This window comes from Lithobates pipiens, unplaced genomic scaffold (genome assembly GCF_037356315.1).
Source record: "Lithobates pipiens isolate NorthernLeopardFrog02 unplaced genomic scaffold, aLitPip1_a1.2 Scaffold_25, whole genome shotgun sequence".
NCBI classification, from domain to species: Eukaryota; Metazoa; Chordata; class Amphibia; order Anura; family Ranidae; genus Lithobates; species Lithobates pipiens.
Window position 1 is genome coordinate 72,603,461 of NW_027507787.1, and position 19,760 is coordinate 72,623,220.

The following is a 19,760-nucleotide window of genomic DNA, read 5'->3' on the forward strand; positions in this document are numbered from 1 at the left end:
CGTAATAACGTCAAAACTTGGTTTTAATAAAGTAAAAAAGATACACACAATAACATTTTGCATAAAAATATGAAGCCGGCCGGCTACAGTACAAAAGCTCCCATCCTCCTCAACGAGACGGCCTGGTGATGGCAGCACGTACCTCCTCATTGGAGGGTGACTCTGGCAATCCGATAATGCGCAGATTATTTCTTCTTGAGGGATTCTCCAAATCATCCAGCTTATCCCATATGTCCTTGTTAGAAGTAGAGATGGGTGCTAGCATAGCAGAGTTGGCTGTGGTCTTATCTTCCAGTGACGATATCCATTCCTCCACATGAGAGAGCTTCAGAGCCTGTGCCTGGAGCTAAATGTGAAGCAGTTCAGGTCCCCTTTGCACTGCAGAGTCCACCGTGGCAGTAGGGGCAAGGAAGATGACTACTGCCTATGCTATGCCTGCAAGAGAGGCAGGATCTGTATCTGTTTTGCCTGGCATAGTGGGAGACTGCAGTGTCTCTGGTGCAATGTCATTTTGACTGTGTCCGTAGCGTGGAGGAGAGAGAGCGGTTGTATGATCGCTCCACAAAATGGTCCATGGGGTCCCATTAGGTAGCAGAAATAGAGGGGGAGTCACCCCGAAGCGGCAGTGGCTTTATGTGCCAATTATGTGAGGAGTGCAGTGGGAGCTGTTTCTGCTCACCTCCTCCTCATGTGACGCCGGAACCGGAAGTTTAGAAGGTAATTTTTCCTGGCTGTCAGGGTGGTAATTCTGAGATATTGGAAATCCCAGTACATTTTTTTTGCAGCCTTACTATCTTAGAATTTCCATACCTGACCTCAAAACCTCTTACTTTTTAAATAGTATTGGACATCTTGTCGACAGGCTCATATTTATTATTATTATTTTTTTTTTCTACATTTAACTATGGTTTTCAGTATTTAATTTAATAATATAAATTTGCAATTTTATCTCAATACTTGCTATGACAATCTATGTTAAGAGCCATAAATGTGTCACTAAATATACTTAAAGTAGTTGTATACCCACTTTTTTTACATTTTGACCTACAGGTAAGCCTATAATAAGGCTTACCCGTCGGTAAAATTAATATGTCCTAAACCTGTATGGTTTAGGAGATATTCACTTTGCATGCAGCCGCTAACGTCAGCGCCTGCATGCGCTGTGAATGCCCGGCTGAAGGTCCGGTAGACGCTGCCGGACCTTGCCGGGAAGAAGACTTTTGCGCACTCTACTGTACATTTCCATGTTCTTAATTGTATTTTTTTCCCTCTTTCTCTCTTTTTCCTGTAAGTTTCTAAGATGAAAATTTAAATAAATAAAAAAAAATATATAAAAAAAAAAGTTAAATAATGGTGGTGTCACTGGGTTCATTCAGTCCACAAATCACAAGAGTAGATCAAATATTTGTTTTTGGGAACAAAGAAACAGTTTCATCTGAAAAACTAACACTACTGAGAACATTTGTGTTACATGAATATAGAAATTTTATTTGGCAAAAAGCATAACATAGTCTTAAAATGTACTGATGGTAAATAAAAAGCATACATAAGCAATAAAAGCATGTCTAGTGTTACCATATACAATTTGCTTTTGTAATATATTCAATATCTACTCTGATAGTTGGGAATATAAAGTGTATTGAAACCTTTAAGACTTCATTCACACCTGGCACTTCCGGAATGCTGGACAACGCTCACAGAAAGCCCCCATGCAGCCACGGAGTTTGGAAATGTGCATTGCGCTTGCGGTGCCATTAATTGTTAATAACACCTCAAGTGTGCGGGTAGCATACATGCAGGGGCGTAACTAGAAATCACAGGGCCCCATAGCAAAATGTTGTATGGGCCCCCCCCCCCCCCCACCAAAAAAAAAAAAAAATGAACTAATGCCATTGAACAACAGACTACCACACCCATGTGGCACAGTACCCAGGCAACAGCTTATATTAATTTTGAACAACAAAGTATGCAGTATACTGTATGCAGCCCCTGAAGGGAACACATTGCTGACCTCCAGGCCTTCTAACCAATTTCTGTTCTGTTATATAAAATGAAATAGTTCAACTCACCATAATGCAAAATCAGTGGGATCCCTGAGCGTGTCACTTGCCATCATCGCCTGCCACCAGATGCAGATTGTAACTTGTCACAGGTTGCGGAATGTCACCTACCACATGTTGCAGATTGTCCACTTGCCACATCCCAGATTGTCACTTGCCAAGATAGATAAGTCACACATTATGCCACACATTATGGATTGTCACTTGCCACGTCCTGGATTGTCACTTGCCACGTCACTTGCTAAACATTATGGATTGTCACTTGCCACGTCCTGGATTGTCACTTGCCACATCACTTGCCACACATTATGGATTGTCACTTGCCACGTCCTGGATTGTCACTTGCCACGTCACTTGCCACACATTATGGATTGTCACTTGCCACGTCCTGGATTGTCACTTGCCACATCACTTGCCACACATTATGGATTGTCACTTGCCACGTCCTGGATTGTCACTTGCCACACATTAAGGATTGTCACTTGTCACATCACCTGCTACATGTTGCGGATTGTCCACTTGCCACATCGCCTGCCACCAGATGCAGATTGTCACTTGTCACACGTTGCAGAATGTCACCTGCCACATGTTGTGGATTGTCCACTTGCCACATCCCGGATTGTCACTTGCCACGTTACCTGCCACACATTACGGATTGTCACTTGCCACGTCCTAGATTGTCACTTGCCACGTCCCGGGTTGTCACTTGCCACGTCACCTGCCACACATTACGGATTGTCACTTGCCACATCACCTGCCACACATTACGGAATGTCACTTGCCACGTCACGGATTTTCACTTGCTACGTCCCCTGCCACATGTTACGGATTGTCACTTGCCACATCCAGGTTGTCACTTGCCACGTCACCTGCCACACATTACGGATTGTCACTTGCCACGTCATTACAGATTGTCACTTGCCACATCCTAGATTGTCACTTGCCATACATTATGGATTGTCACTTGCACGTCCCGGGTTGTCACTTGCCACGTCACCTGCCACACATTACGGATTGACACTTGTCACGTCACGGATTTTCACTTGCCACGTCACCTGCCACATGTTACGGATTGTCACTTGCCACATCCAGGTTGTCACTTGCCATGTCACCTGCCACACGTTATGGATTGTCACTTGCCACGTCCCGGGTTGTCACTTGCCACGTCACCTGCCACACATTACGGATTGTCACTTGCCACATCCAGGTTGTCACTTGCCATGTCACCTGCCACACGTTATGGATTGTCACTTGCCACGTCCCGGGTTGTCACTTGCCACGTCGCCTGCCACACATTATGGATTGTCATTTGCCACGTCATGGATTTTCACTTGTCACATCACCTGCTACATGTTGCGGATTGTCCACTTGCCACATCGCCTGCCACCAGATGCAGATTGTCACTTGTCACACGTTGCAGAATGTCACCTGCCACATGTTGTGGATTGTCCACTTGCCACATCCCGGATTGTCACTTGCCACGTTACCTGCCACACATTACGGATTGTCACTTGCCACGTCCTAGATTGTCACTTGCCACGTCCCGGGTTGTCACTTGCCACGTCACCTGCCACACATTACGGATTGTCACTTGCCACATCACCTGCCACACATTACGGAATGTCACTTGCCACGTCACGGATTTTCACTTGCTACGTCCCCTGCCACATGTTACGGATTGTCACTTGCCACATCCAGGTTGTCACTTGCCACGTCACCTGCCACACATTACGGATTGTCACTTGCCACGTCATTACAGATTGTCACTTGCCACATCCTAGATTGTCACTTGCCATACATTATGGATTGTCACTTGCACGTCCCCGGGTTGTCACTTGCCACGTCACCTGCCACACATTACGGATTGACACTTGTCACGTCACGGATTTTCACTTGCCACGTCACCTGCCACATGTTATGGGTTGTCACTTGCCACATCCAGGTTGTCACTTGCCATGTCACCTGCCACACGTTATGGATTGTCACTTGCCACGTCCCGGGTTGTCACTTGCCACGTCACCTGCCACACATTACGGATTGTCACTTGCCACATCCAGGTTGTCACTTGCCATGTCACCTGCCACACGTTATGGATTGTCACTTGCCACGTCCCGGGTTGTCACTTGCCACGTCGCCTGCCACACATTATGGATTGTCATTTGCCACGTCATGGATTTTCACTTGCCACGTCACCTGCCACACGTTACGGATTGTCACTTGCCACGTCGCCTGCCACACATTATGGATTGTCACTTGCTCTGCCACTTTCCTGCTGTGTCACAGAGTCAGGCAGCAGATTATCAGTCAGACAGCAGAGAGATAATGTCAGCTCTCTGCTTCTTGGCTGCCTGCACAGTGAGGGGGGAACTGCACTGCAGGGATGCAGGGCGGCCAGAGATGATGTCATCTCTATGCTCCCCGCCTGTCAGCTCCCTGATTGGCCAGCCCACTCTCTCACCAGCGAACTGGCCACTCTCATCCGCCTCCCACTGATCCTCTGACCGCCCGCTCTCACTCACTGAGCCGCCTGTGGACCACCCGCGGACCGCCCACTCTCACCCGCGGAGCCGCCCGCGGACCACCCGCGGAGCCGCGGACTACCCGCGGAGCCGCCCGCGGACCACCCGCGGAGCCGCGGACTACCCGCGGAGCCGCCCGCGGACCACCCGCGGACCTCCCGCGGAGCCGCGGCGCCTGTCCTCACCGGGCCCCACTTGACTGCGGGCCCCATAGCGCCCGCATGTGTTGCTATGGCGGTAGTTCCGCCACTGCATACATGCTACAAATGCACCAAAACCTGCAGTGAAAAACTGTGCCATGCTTTGCTCTAAAAAAGGTCTGACAGATTTTTTTGGGGCGTTTATTGCGCATAGGGCAGCCAATTTAAATGAGGGGGCTGCCCTGTGCACAACAAGCAGAAAGGCTCTAAAATTCACAAAAAAGGAGCAAGAACACTTTTCCGCTACACTCAGTTGTGAACCCAGTCTGTGTGTTTGTCAATTATACCACTCCTAGCTTCTCAATTGAGGTTACTGTGAATATTTTTCTACTTTAACCACTTGAGCTCTGGGCCAATTCTGACACCTCTCACATATACACTATATTACCAAAAGTATTGGGACACCTGCATTTAAATGCACATGAACTTTAATGGCATCCCAATCTTGGGCCATAGGGTTCAATACTGAGTTGGCCAATACTTTGCAGCTATAACAACTCAGAAGCGCTTTTGTGAGGTCAAGCACTGATGTTGGATGAGAAGGCCTGGCTTGCAGTCTGCTCTCTAATTCATCCCAAAGGTGTTTTATCGGGTTGAGGACTCAGTCAAGTTGCTCCACCCCAAACTTGCTTGTCCATGTCTTTATGGACCTTGCTTTGTGCACTGGTCCAAATCATTTGGTGGAGGGGGATTGTGGTGTGGGGTTGTTTTAAAGGGGTTGGGCTTGGCCTCTTAGTTCTAGTGAAGGGAACTCTTAAGGCATCAGCATACAAAGAAATTTTGGACAATTTCATTCTCCCAGCTTTGTGGGAACAGTTTGGGGATGGCAGGAGACTTCTGGTAAAGCCTTTAAAGGAGATCGGAGATCCACCGCACGCACTCTTCTTCCTGGGCTTTGCGGAATGTCAGTGCCTGACCTCACAATCCCCCATGATGTGTCCTCAGATAAGAGTCTGGTATGGATTTTGGGGGGACTCCAACGCCGTTTTTTCGGCATGGGGGTTTCCCTGAAAATCCATACCAGACCGGAGGGCCTGGTATGCTCTTGGAGGGAAATCCATGCCGTTTTGTTTTTGTTTTTTTTAAAATCTGGAGTTCCCCTTCAAGATCCTCAGAGCACAAGTCACATGCAAAAGTCGGGTCAGTTAAAATGGCGATCCAACTTTGATTCGACTTCAGTGATATTCAATGGGCTAAAGAATGATCAAAGTCAGACCAAAGTAGTGCAGGGAGCATTTTCAAACTTGGACCAACTTGTTTCCGACCAGTTAAGATGGCTCCCATAGAGAAACATTGATTTTCACACGTCATGCAACATGAGCTCCCAATGATGGAGCGTTTGTCATATAAGTGTGAACCCAGGCTTAGGCCCATTTCACACAGGCTTTCTGATGAGGTCCACCTATCAGTTTTTTAGGTGGGCCTGATCAAACACTCCATTCACTCCTATGGAGCGGCAGATGTCAGTGGTGACATGTCTGCTTACACCCGCTGCTATTTGATCCATCCAGATGGATGGTGACCCTATTTTCCATCCATCTGGAGGATGGGATCTTATGAGGTCCATTTTCAATCGATCTCCCCATAGAGTAGAGCGGGGCTCTAACAGGTTCGTCTCAGCACAGTGAGCAGAGACAGACCTGTCATCCACCTGCTTAGTGGGGATCAGCAGAGCGATCCCCCAATGAGCAAAGTGGAGTTCGCCGAGCGGACCGCCCGTGTGAAAGGACCCTAACACCTAGTAGCTGATTGGTTACTATTCAGAGCTGCAGCAGATTCTTGGGGCTCCAGTTGCTCCCCCATTGTCATTCTCTAATGTTCTTCAAAGCTGGGTTCAAACTTGTGCGAAGCGGGAACCAGCGCGATTCCTGAGCGGGTTCACGCATCGCACCTGAATTGCCAGTGGTTCACACTGACGCTGCAGGTGTCAATGTAAAGTTAATGACACCCCCAGAATGGTTTGCAGATCGCAGTGCAAACCGTGAAATGGTGCAGGAATCAGATTGCATGGGTGTGAACACTCATGCAATCTGATTCCAGTACAGACCACAAAAAGGGTCCTGCGCCATTTTGGTGCCAATCCGATGTGATTTCAGCCATACAAATTGCAAACAATTTGGGGTGTTCGCAGCAAATACGAAAAAGCCGCGGAACACCCTTTAAAAGTCTATGGGAGAAATCAAAAGTACTAATTTTAACCACTTCAATACCGGGCCATAGTCAAATGACGGCCACAGATGGGATCTCCGATCCTGGGTGGACGTCATATGATGGGGGCCTGCAGCTCGGCGATCGTAGATGAGCTGTGTCCCTCGGACACAGCCCATTCCCGATCTGTGGGATTTTCCTCTCCATCGACCCATGTACCTGTCACAGTCCATCTGAGTATCCGAGCACCTGAGCACCTGTCAGCCCATCTGAGTACCCGAGTACCTGTCCCAGACCTTCTGAGTACCCGAGTACCTGAGTACCTGTCCCAGCCCACCTGAGTACCTGTCCCAGCCCATCTGAGTACCTGAGTACCTGTCCCAGCCCATCTGAGTACCCGAGTACCTGTCACAGTCCATCTGAGTACCTGTCACAGAGTACCCGAGTACCTGAGTACCTGTCACAGCCCATATGAGTACCTGAGTACCTGTCACAGTTCATCTGAGTACCCGAGTACCTGTCACAGTTCATCTGAGTAACCGAATGCCTGTCACCAGCCCGTCGAAGTACCCGAGTACCTGTCACCAGCCCGTCGGAGTACCCGAGTACCTGTCACCAGCCCGTCGAAGTACCCGAGTACCTGTCAACAGCCCGTCGGAGTACCCGAGTACCTGTCACCAGCCCGTCGGAGTACCCGAGTACCTGTCACCAGCCCGTCGGAGTACCCGAGTACCTGTTACCAGCCCGTCGGAGTACCCGAGTACCTGTTACCAGCCCGTCGGAGTACCCGAGTACCTGTCACCAGCCCGTAGGAGTAACAGAGTACCTGTCACCAGCCCGTCAGAGTATCCGAGTACCTATTTGCAACCCATGCCTCATAGAATACACATTGGGGTGTTTGCTTTCCAAAATGGGGTCATTTTGTGGGTAATTCCATTGTCCTGGTGCTCCAGGACCTTCAAAATTGTGATAGGTAGGAACGAAATGAGATGTGTAATTTATGCTCCTAGAACGCCTGAAGGTACCACTTCCATGTTGGACCTCTGTATATGGCCAGGCTGTGTAAAAGTGTCACACATGTGGTATCGCAATACTCAGGAGGAGTAGCAGAATGTGTTTTGGATTGTAATTTTTGCTATATACATGCTATGTGTTAGAAATATCTTATAAAAGGACAACTTTGTGTAAAAAAAAAAAAGATTTTAATTTTCTTTCCACGTTTTCTGAAGACTTGTGTAAAAAAATTAACCGCTCAAAAGACTCATAATGCTTCATAGAATATACTTTGGGGTGTTTGTTTTCCAAAATGGGGACATTTTGTGGGTAATTCCATTGTCCTGGTGCTCCAGGGCCTTCACAAATGTAATAGGTCGTTAGGAAATTAGAGGTGCCATTTATCCTCCTAGAACACCTGATGGCGCTCCCTGCATGTTGGGCCTCTGTATGTGGACACACTGTGTAAAAGTCACACACATGTGGTATCACCATACTCAAGATGAATAGCAGAATGTATTTTGGGGTGTAATTTTTGCTATGTACATGCTTTGAGTTAGAATTATCTTATAAACTTATAAAAAAAATCTTATAAAAAAAAAAAAATGCTTTCAATTTCTTTCCACGTTTTCCGAAGACTTGAGGAAAAAAATTAACTGTTCAAAAGACGCATTATGCCTCATAGAATATACGTTGGGGTGTTTGCTTTCCAAAATGGGGTCATTTTGTGGGTAATTCTACTGTCCTGGTGCTCCAGGGCTTTCACAAATGTAATAGGTGTAAAAGGGTCATTTATGCTCCTAGAACCCCTTACGGTGCTCCCTGCATTTTGGACTTCTCTGTAGACATGTGCATTCGTTTTCGTCCGAATGCATTTTCGTCCGAATTTCAGCTATTTTCGTTTTCGTTTTGACAAACGATAACGAAAGCACAAAATCCGAAAAACGAAAGATCCGACATAAATAAATGCTTTATTTTCGTTTTCATTGTTACAACAGTTCGATATAGAATAGGAGATTCGACATGACTCTGACAACAATCTGTGTCTATAGAACCTGTGGTCGAATGTGCTTAACCTTACCTCTATTAGTCCAAGATTATATAGAGAAAATATTCAACAGAGAAAAAAGATTTGACAGAGAGAAAAGATTCTGCAAGTTACTGTCCTAAAAAGTGTTTGGGGACCCGGGTCCTGCCCCAGGGGACATGTATCAATGCAAAAAAAAGTTTTAAAAACGGCCGTTTTGTCGGGAGCAGTGATTTTAATAATGATTAAAGTGAAACAATAAAAGTGTAATATTCCTTTAAATTTCGTAGGGGGGGGTTGTCTATAGTATGCCTGTGAAGGGGCGCATGTTTCCCGTGCTTAGAATTGTCCCTGCACAAAGTGTCATTTATGCAGGAAAAAAAGTCCTTTAAAATCACTCGCAGCTATTATGAATTGTCGGCTCCGTAATACAGAGAACACTCATTGAAAGTCATTGATAAAAAAAAAATAAAAAAGCGTGGGGGTCCCCCAAATTCAATTACCAGGCCCTTCAGGTCTGGTATGGATATTAAGGGGAACCCTGCCTCAAATTTAAGAAAAAATTTGACGTGGGGTTCCCCCTAAATATCCATAACCAGACCCTTCAGGTCTGGTATGGATATTAAGGGGAACCCCGCATCAAATTTAAAAAAAAATTGACGTGGGGTTCCCCCTAAAAATCCCTACCAGACCCTTTATCCGAGCACGCAACCTGGCAGGCCGCAGGAAAAGAGGGGGGGACGAGAGAGCGGCCCCCCCTCCCTCCTGAACCGTACCAGGCCACATGCCCTCAACATTGGGAGGATGCTTTGGGGGTCTGTGACCCCTCAAAGCACCTTGTCCCCATGTTGATGAGGACAAGGGCCTCATCCCCACAACCCTGGCCGGTGGTTGTGGAGGTCTGCGGGCGGGGGGCTTATCAGAATCTGGAAGCCCCCTTTAACAAGGGGACCCCCAGATCCCGGCCCCCCCCCCTGTTTGAAATGGTAAGGGGGTACAAAAGTACCCCTACCATTTCACAAAGAAAGTGTAAAAAATGGTTAAATAAAACAAACACACTTTTGAAAAATTCCTTTATTAAAAATAAAAAAATAAAAAAAAGATTCCAGCGGCGGTAATCCACTCTTGCTATCCAGCGACGGACGGTCATCTCTCCAGCGATGTCTCATCTCATCCAGCGCAGCGATCCTCCATCCTTCTTCTGTCTCCTCCACGGAGACACTGCAGGCATTCCGGCGGCTGACGTTTCTTATATACGGAGGGCGGGGCCACCCGTCACCTGACCCCGCCCCCCTCTGACGCAAGGGGAAACCCGGGGTTCCCTGTGACGTAGGGGTGACCCGCACCCCTCTGATGTAACACAGGCAGGTTTCCGTTACAAAGGACTTTTTTTCCTGCATAAATGACACTTTGTGCAGGGACAATTCTAAGCACGGGAAACATGCGCCCCTTCACAGGCATACTATAGACAACCCCCCCCTACGAAATTTAAAGGAATATTACACTTTTATTGTTTCACTTTAATCATTATTAAAATCACTGCTCCCGAAAAAACGGCCGTTTTTAAAACTTTTTTTTGCATTGATACATGTCCCCTGGGGCAGGACCCGGGTCCCCAAACACTTTTTAGGACAGTAACTTGCAAATTAGCCTTTAAAATTAGCACTTTAGATTTTGAACGTTGGAGTCCCATAGACTTTAATAGGGTTCTAAAGTATGCTATATAGTTAGCTCCGTCAAATCTTCTTTATACATTCGACAGACACCATAAGCCTTCCAAGACAGATTCGACCGTAATTCATGTGGATTTTCGGACGAATGCAATTTTTGAACGAAAAACGAAATAAATAAAAACGAATTTCGGGAGTAACTAAATAAATTAAGTTTTCGGACGAAAACGAAATTCCGAAACAAAATATTTTACTCTGCACATGTCTACTTCTCTGTGTGGCCAGCCTGTGTAAAAGTCCCACACATGTGGTATTGCCATACTTGGGAAGAGTTGCAGAATGTATTTTGGGGTGTAATTGGAAGTATGCATATGCTGTGTATGAGAAAAAACTTGTTATTATGACAATTTTGTAAAAAAAATAAAAATAAATACATTCTTCTTTTTCCCAAGAATTGTGGGAAAAAATCACAACTTCAAAAAACTCACCATGCCTCTTACTAAATACCTTGGACTGTCTACTTTTTAAAAAGGGGTCATTTGGGGAGTATTTGTACTTTCCTGACATTTCAGAGCCTCAAGAAATGAGATAGGCCGTCAGTGCATCAGGTGTGATCAGATATGATCAATTTTCAATGACTTGCACCATAGATTGTAGACTCTATAACTTTCAAAGAGACGAATAAATATCCACTAATTTGGTTTATTTTTACCAAAGAGATGTAGCCGTATAAATTTTGCCCCAAATTTATGAACAAAAATTACTTATTTGCAAAATTTTATCATAGAAACTAAAAAAAAGTGTTTTTTTTTCAAAATTTTTGCTTTTTTTCACTTTTTTCCGCAAAAAATACAAAAACCCTGTGGTGATTAAATGCCACCAAAAGAAAGCTCTATTTGTATGAAAAAAATTATAAAAATTTTGTTTGGGTACAGTGTTGCATGACTGAGTAACTGCCATTCAAAGTGTGAGAGCACTGAAAGCTAAAAATTGGTCTGGTAAGAAAGCTGTATAAATGCCCTGTATTGAAGTGGTTAAAGGCTTATATGCATGGCATTGTCATAAAAAGTGTTTAGGGACCCGGGTCCTGCCCCTGGGGACATGTATCGATGCAAAACATTTTTTTAAAAACTGCCATTTTTTCGGGAGCAGTGATTTTAATAATGCTTAAAGTGAAACAATAAAAGTGAAATATTCCTTTCAATTTCATACCTGGGGGGGGGGTGTCTATAGTATGCCTTTAAAGTGGAGCATGTTTTCTGTGTTTAGAACAGTCTGAGAGGAAGGAAAAAAAGTAATTTAAAAGTACTCACGGCTATAATGAATTGTCGGTCCCGGCAATACACATAAAAGTCATTGAAAAAAACAGCACGGGATTCCCCCACAGTCCATTACCAGGCCCTTTGGGTCTGGTATGAATATTAAGGGGAACCCCGAACCAAGATTTAAAAAAAAAATTCCTGGGGGTCCCCCCAAACTCCATACCAGGCCCTTCAGGTCTGGTATGGATATTAACTCCTATTTGACTCCTCGTCAAAATGTAAAAAATAATGTCGTGAGGGTCCCCCTCAAAATCCACACCTGACCCTTCAAGTCTGGTATAGATTTTAAGGGGAACTCCGCGCCAAAATTAAAAAAAATAATGGCGTGGGGGTCCCCCCAAAAATCCATCCATCCTTATCCGAGCATGCAACCTGGCAGACCACAGGAAAATATGGGGGGAAGAGAGATTGCCCCCCTCCTGAACCGTACCAGACCACATGCCCTCAACATGGGGAGGATGCTTTGGGGTAGCGGCCCCACAAAGCACCTTGTCCCCATGTTGAGGTGGACAAGGACCTAATCCCCACAAGCCTTGCCTGGTGGTTGTGGGGGTCTGCGGGCGGGGGGCTTATCAGAATCTGGAAGCCCCCTTTAACAAGGGGACTCCCAGATCCCAGCCTTCACCCCTGTGTGAAATGGTAACGAGGTACAATTTCACAAAAAAAGTGTGAAAATGGTAAAAAATGACAATACATGGGAGGCACCCGCCGTAATGAATGGCCTCTCAGGTGACAGTTCTTTTATAACTGAGGGCGGGGCCATGTGATGACATCGCCAGACAAATCGACACATTTTCGTCAGACAAAAACTGGATGTGCAGGCTTCAGAATGTTTGTTTGATGTGTCCCCACCCCCTCTGATGCAAGGGGACATCCCTATGGCGTCCCCATATTGTCAGAGGGGGCGGGGCCACCCGATGACATAACCGAGTGACCTCGCCTCCTCTGACGCTGTCAAAAGCAGCATACTAACGATTAGAAAATCGGTTAGAAAATCGGCAGATCTACCTCTCAGCCTGGGGTTCTCAGCATTCTGTGTCTATGGACCCGTGCGGTAACCCCCTGGGAGATCGCTTCTCTGAGCCACTCTGTGCAAAACAAACTGCACAGTGGAGGTAAGTATATGTTTGTTATTTTTTTTTTTTTAAATGAGAGTTTACAACCCCTTTAACCTATATGTAAGCCTCAATATAAGCAGTGTAGGCCACTTAACCTCGATGTAGGCCCCAATATAAGCCACTAAACACCTATGTCCCAATATAAAGTAGTACCTTTTGTTTTATGACAGGTTTCATGCATTGCCGATCAATCTTCCTCCACTCATAGATCTCTCCGACTGAGTTTCATCTTACGATCGTTCTGGGCTTTATACACTGCACATGCATCAAACTCCGCCCTCAGGTACGTGATGATGCAGGGGCATGAACAGCTCAAATATTATCCTGCATGCGGCACACAGACACGCTGGTTGGGCGGAACGTTCATGAAGGATATGGTGGATTCTGCCAGTTCCAGCCAGCACTGCTGTGGTTGAGCTGGGAGATGAGCTAAAGCCACACCTATGAGTAAGGACGAAATGGTGGCCATACTCGAAAAAAAGGACTACGACTGAAAGAATAATTATGAAAGGCCCAACACCAAAAAGGACCTAATTCTGGAGTAGGTGATCGCAGTTCTTCATAATAAATATTGTGTGAAGTGAGCGAAGGACCAAAACAGGAAAAGATGGTCCGATCTCAAGCATCGTGAACCAGGCCAGTTAGATCACATCCATCACATCCTTAACAAAAGTAAGCAATAGTTGTGTCTAAACAATATGTATATGTGTAAATTATGTGTATGTATATGTTCTTTGTAAAAGTAGCTAGAGAGAATTATAGCTAAGCTCATAAACTTTTTTATGACTTTTTCATTTGAAACGATGAAGCTAATCTAAAGCATACTGTATATGAAGACTATTAGTTGTTAATGTTTTGCTAAATTCTTTCCTATTTTTTCATTATTTTGTTTTTTCACTTTAAACAGGAAAAAAAAAAAATGCAGCTCCAGCAAAGCCACCGCAAGGGAACAAGGGAATCTACCATCTCTCGCCCATCAACTATGGAGGAAACACATAAACAGGTAAGTGCAAACTTGAACCCACAGACAGGGGTGTTGCTAGGTGGAAAAAAGACCAGGGGCTTCAGGTTGAAGTTAAGGGTTAAAGCTAACATGCTGGTTGCTGCCTAGCTCACCAGTGCCCATCAACGCAGCCTTGCCACGAGAGCGTGCTAGCGGATGCGATGTCCACCGGTGGCCCACGATCGTGGCATGGAAATGACATGTAAACAAGGCATTTCCCTGTTCTGCCTAGCAACATGACAGGGATCTACTGCTCACAGTGATCGGGAGCAGTGATCTCTGTCATGTTCTAGTGAGCCCATCCCCCCTACAGTTAGAACGTGCTGAGGTAACACAGTTAACTCCTTGGTCGCCCCCTAGTGTTTAACCCCTTCCCTGCCAGTCACATTTACACAGTATTCATTGCATTCTGATAGCACTGATCGCTGTATGAATGCCAATGGTCCCAAAATAGCGTCAAAAGTGTCCGATCTGTCCGCCGCAATGTTTCAGTCACAATAAAAATCACAGATCGCTGCCATTACTAATAAAAAAAAAATATTAATAAAAATGGCATAAATCTATCCCCTATTTTGTAGATGCGATAACTTTTGCGCAAACCAATCAATATACACTTATTGCAATTTTTGTTTTACCATAAATATGTAGAAGAATACATATTGGCCTAAACTGTAGAAGAAATTCGTTTTTTTATATATTTTTCGGGAAATTTATTATTGCAAAAAGTAAAAAATATTGTTTTCTTTTAAAAATGTACGCACTTTTTTGTTTACAGCGCAAAAAATAAAAAACACAGAGGTGATAAAATAGCACCAAAAGAAAGCTCTATTTGTGGAGAAAAATAGGACGTAAATTTTGTTTTGGGTATAATGGCGCACGATCATGCAATTGTCAGTTAAAGCGACGCAGTGCCGTATGGCAAAAAAGGGCTTGGTCAGGAAAGGGGTAAATCCTTCCGGGGCTGAAGTGGTTAATGTTACAATGTGCTCTTAGTACATGTTGGCAACTCCTGCTAATTTGAAATGTGAAATTTTAAAGGAGTTGTAAAGGCATAATGTTTTGGAGCTTAATGCATTTGATGCATTAAGAACAAAAACATTGTGTGTGCATGTAGCAGCCCCCCAGCTCCCCCAAATACTTAACTGAAGAGGATATTGTGACTAGGGATGGCCGAACTGTTCGCCCAGTGGTCGTGCGTGGCAAATTTTGCGTGTTCACGATTCGCCAAACCGGCGGATTATTGCCGCTCCTCGCCCAGCGGACATATGTGTTTACAGTGTGAAAGAACTTTGACCCATGATGACACATCCATCATGGGGTACAGGACAGCCAATTGAGACATTTCAGCACATGGACAATTGGAATACCCCCTACCTTACAAATAGACCTGATCTGGCGGCCATTTTACATTCTATCTTATGTCAGTGTAGGGACAGGACGCTGTGTGCAGCAGGGAGAGACTGTAGTGACACAAATCACTAGCTATTAGGTCCACAAAATTCCCTTTAACCACTTCCCACCCGGCCAATGTACATATACGGCTGGGTGGGAACCGCCTCCTTCTGACTGGACGTTCAGGAATGTCTGTCAGAAGAAGGGGGATCGCGCGCGTGCCTGCGCGCGTGCCTGCGCAGCGGCGCGATCCCGATGCGCTCGTGTCACCCGGACACGGCGCATCTCGGATCGGCAGGAGGGCTCTGTGATTGGCCCTCCTGATCACATGACGGCCATGTCCAATCACGGCCGTCATGTGATGTAAATAAACAGCCGGTTGCTAGGCAATCGGCTCTCCTCTCCTCACATGGAAGTCGTCGCTGAGGAGAGGAGAGCAGATGGCTGCAGCCGGCTGGTGATCAGTGAGTATGAGCTGTTTTTACAGCTTTTTACTCACTGATCACTAGTCTAATATAAACCTACAGTGTAAACACATGGGCATATAGTATACATCATCCGTTAACCTCTCATCACGTATATACTATATTGACAGCGCTAAATATCCAAACTAAGTTAATATGCATAAAAGGATGACAAGCCGTAATTATCAAGGAATCAACCAAAAATGTTTTCCTAAAAGTCCCAAACACATAAGTATGAGCTTTCGACTAAAGTGTTCACACGCTGATATAAAAGAAAAGAAAGTCCATCTCCAAGACAGAAACACCAGTGCGTAGAAACTTGACAGTCGGTGCCACCCCTTATGGTAATAAACTCACCAGAACTCTGAGGGTTAACAAACTCATTGTCACCAATTATTATGATTAGTTCACTGGTTTCTTTATGGAGAGGCTTCTCATCATACCCAAAATCAAGCGGTTGTCAACAACGATAGTAAAGGTTCCTTGATCTCCTTACAGCAATACCTTTCCTGGTTTCTAGTACTCCACTCAAAACGGATTCACATGTGGGAAACGATAAAAGACATATTCCATAGTGCAAACCGTTTTTTTATTTAATAAAATTCTCATGCGCAAGTAAAAACATATGTACACAATCTTAAGATAATAGAATCGTTATCAAAAATGTCACTCGCAGTACGGTCAGGTTTGTCTCACCGCAGTCCTGAGCGCCTAGAATAGTACACAGTCTCAGCGTCCACGGCGGGTCCCGGGTAAATATTCAAACCATCTCCTCTGTAGTGACGTATAGCTGCTTGGTCACGCCCAACACACATGTCACCACAATACACGTCACCACACATGTCCCCAAAACACACATGTCCCAAATAATAAAAATACATGTCCCCAAATAAAAAAACACATGTCCCCCACATATGTCCCACTAAAATCACATGTTCCAATGATTATCTGCACACATATGTACGTGATCACCTGCACACATATGTACATGATCATTTGCGTACATATGTCCGTGATCACACAAACCAATTATTACACACTTAACGGAATTTTTTTTTACCAAAAACATGTAGCAGAATACATTTTGGCTTAAATTTATGACAAAATTTGATTTTATTGAATTTCTTTTAAAATAGAAAAAAGAAAATATATATTTTTTTCCAAATTTCCGCTTTTTTTGCGCTTATATCTCAAAAAATAAAAAACGGAGTCGTGAATAAATACCACCAAAATAAAGCTCTATTTGTGCAAACAAAATTATAAAAATTTCATTTGGGTACAGTGTAGCATGACCGCGCAATTGTCATTGAAAGTGCGAGAGTGCTGAAAGCTGAAAATTGGGCTGTGAAGGAAGCGAGGCATCAACCATGTACGGTCACATCTGGCACTTCCAGGACGCTGGCTCTCTCTCTATCTTGGTGCTGGTGTCAGTGCTCTATATCACGGTGCTGGTGTCAGTGCTCTATATCTCGGTGCTGGTGTCAGTGCTCTATATCACGGTGCTGGTGTCAGGGCTCTATATCAGGGTGCTGGTGTCAGTGCTCTCTATCTCAGTGCTGGTGTCAGTGCTCTCTATTACGGTGCTGGTGTCAGTACGCTATATCACGGTTCTGGTGTCAGTGCACTCTATCACGGTGCTGGTGTCAGTGCTCTATATCATGGTGCTGGTGTCAGTGCTCTATATCACGGTGCTGGTGTCAGTGCTCTATATCACGGTGCTGGTGTCAGTGCACTCTATCACGGTGCTGGTGTCAGTGCTCTATATCACAGTGCTGGTGTCAGTGCTCTATATCACGGTGCTGGTGTCAGTGCTCTATATCACGGTGCTGGTGTCAGTGCACTCTATCACGGTGCTGGTGTCAGTGCTCTATATCACAGTGCTGGTGTCAGTGCACTCTATCACGGTGCTGGTGTCAGTGCTCTCTCTCTATTTCGGGGCTGGTGTCAGTGCTCTCTCTCTCTATCTCAGTGCTGGTGTCAGTGCTCTCTATCACGGTGCTGGTGTCAGTGCTCTCTATCACGATGCTGGTGATCATCTCCTGCGCCCTCTTCATAGCCTACCCTGACCTTTCCTCTCCTCCATTGCCTTCTTGTGCTCCTGAGTCCTGAATTGTCAAAATTTCACAGATAAAAAAAGAATGCTTGTAGTTGTCGGTCCCAGATTCACTTCATACATTTGTTATGTCAGTGGCCATGTGGTGGGACTATGTGTGCACAGCTAGTAAGTATTTTGTGGCTGAAAATATGACCTGTAGGTTTTTAAGGTTCGTCTGCCATTAAAGTCAATGGGGCCCACTGCAAACTTTGGCCGACATCCCCTCAACAGCCTGATGTCCTTTGGCCTCTACACTAGTCCTTGGCATTACATGGACACTGTCAGTTGGTAGGGAGCTGAGATACCTGTACCTGTCTACATGTTTCCTTAAATAGTTATGCAGGATGCAGCAGCACAGGACAATATGGTTTATCTTATATAATGCCCTATTTATAGGTGTCAGAAAGAGCCAAAACTGGTTTGCCAATATCCCAAAAGCATTCTCCACCACCCTTCGGGCATAGGATAGATGATAATTGAAAATTCTTTGCTTTGGAGTGAGGTTGCTCTGAGGAAAGGGCTTGAGAAGATGTTCCCCAAGAGCAAAGGCCTCATCTGCCACAAAAAACAAAATTGAGGCAATCAATATTTTGTGTGCAGGGTGGCAAGTTTAACGAGTCATTCTGGAGCAGGCGATAGATGTTTGCATAATGACTCCTACATCTGAGTATCACCCATTCTTGTCAATGTCCAGATAAAGGATTTTATAATAATTGGCATTGACAGCAGCAAGCATTACTATACTACAAAACCTTTTGTAGTTGAAATAATAAGAGCCCAAGTTTGGCGGTGGGACAATGCAGACGTGCTTTCCATCGATGGCACCCCCACAGTTTGGAAAATTCCATTACTCCAGGAACTGGCCTGCTACTTCCTGCTCTGGGTTGGATGGGAACTGTGGAGAAAACAAAACAAAGAAAAAATACTACTTTAGCACATAACATTGCAAACATATTTGACACACAAAGCTTAGGCAACATAAAGATACACTTAAAGTAGGACTAGGGGCCCAACTTTGTTTTTTCCAGTTTGGATAGCGCAAGGGAGGGTTCTAACCTCTGTCAGAATTTTTGCAGAGTTTAGTAATGATGTGAAGCTTCACTCTGTAACAAATACCCAATCAGGTAAAAAACAAAAACAAAAAAAAATCAGAATGGTTGCTTGCATATGATTGGATGATGGAAGTCAGTAGAGCTTCTGCTCATTTACTAAGCTCTGGCGCAACCTTCTCTTGCAGAGTGCACAGTCTAGTTGCCTTTAGTAAATCAACCCCATTGTTCTAAAACCTGTACCATTTGTAAATTATTTCTGTTCATCCTTTTGCAAAAGATGAAGCTATGTACATGTCCACAACTGCTATTACCTCTCTAGTTCAGAAAATGTCCCAAGCCAGCAAGACCATTCCAATGGGCAAGTGTCTGGGAATCAGCATTGCTTAGCCCCCATTCACATTGGAGTGACTTGTCATGCGATTTGACAGGTCAAATCGCATGACAAGTCATAACACATTACCGGCAATCGCACTGTTCTAATCGCTGTAATCGGTGCAGTGCCAACTTGTGCCTATTGCCGGAAATCTCGCTGTGCAAATCGGTGCATCGCCACACTGATTTGAAAAGCAGTCCCTGCACTATTTTTGGTGATTTTCGGGGGCGACTTGCATAGACATCTGTGCATGAAGCCGCAAAGATGTCTTCCAAGTTGCACCCGAAGTCGCACTGAAATGCAGCTTTGAAATTGTGCAATTTC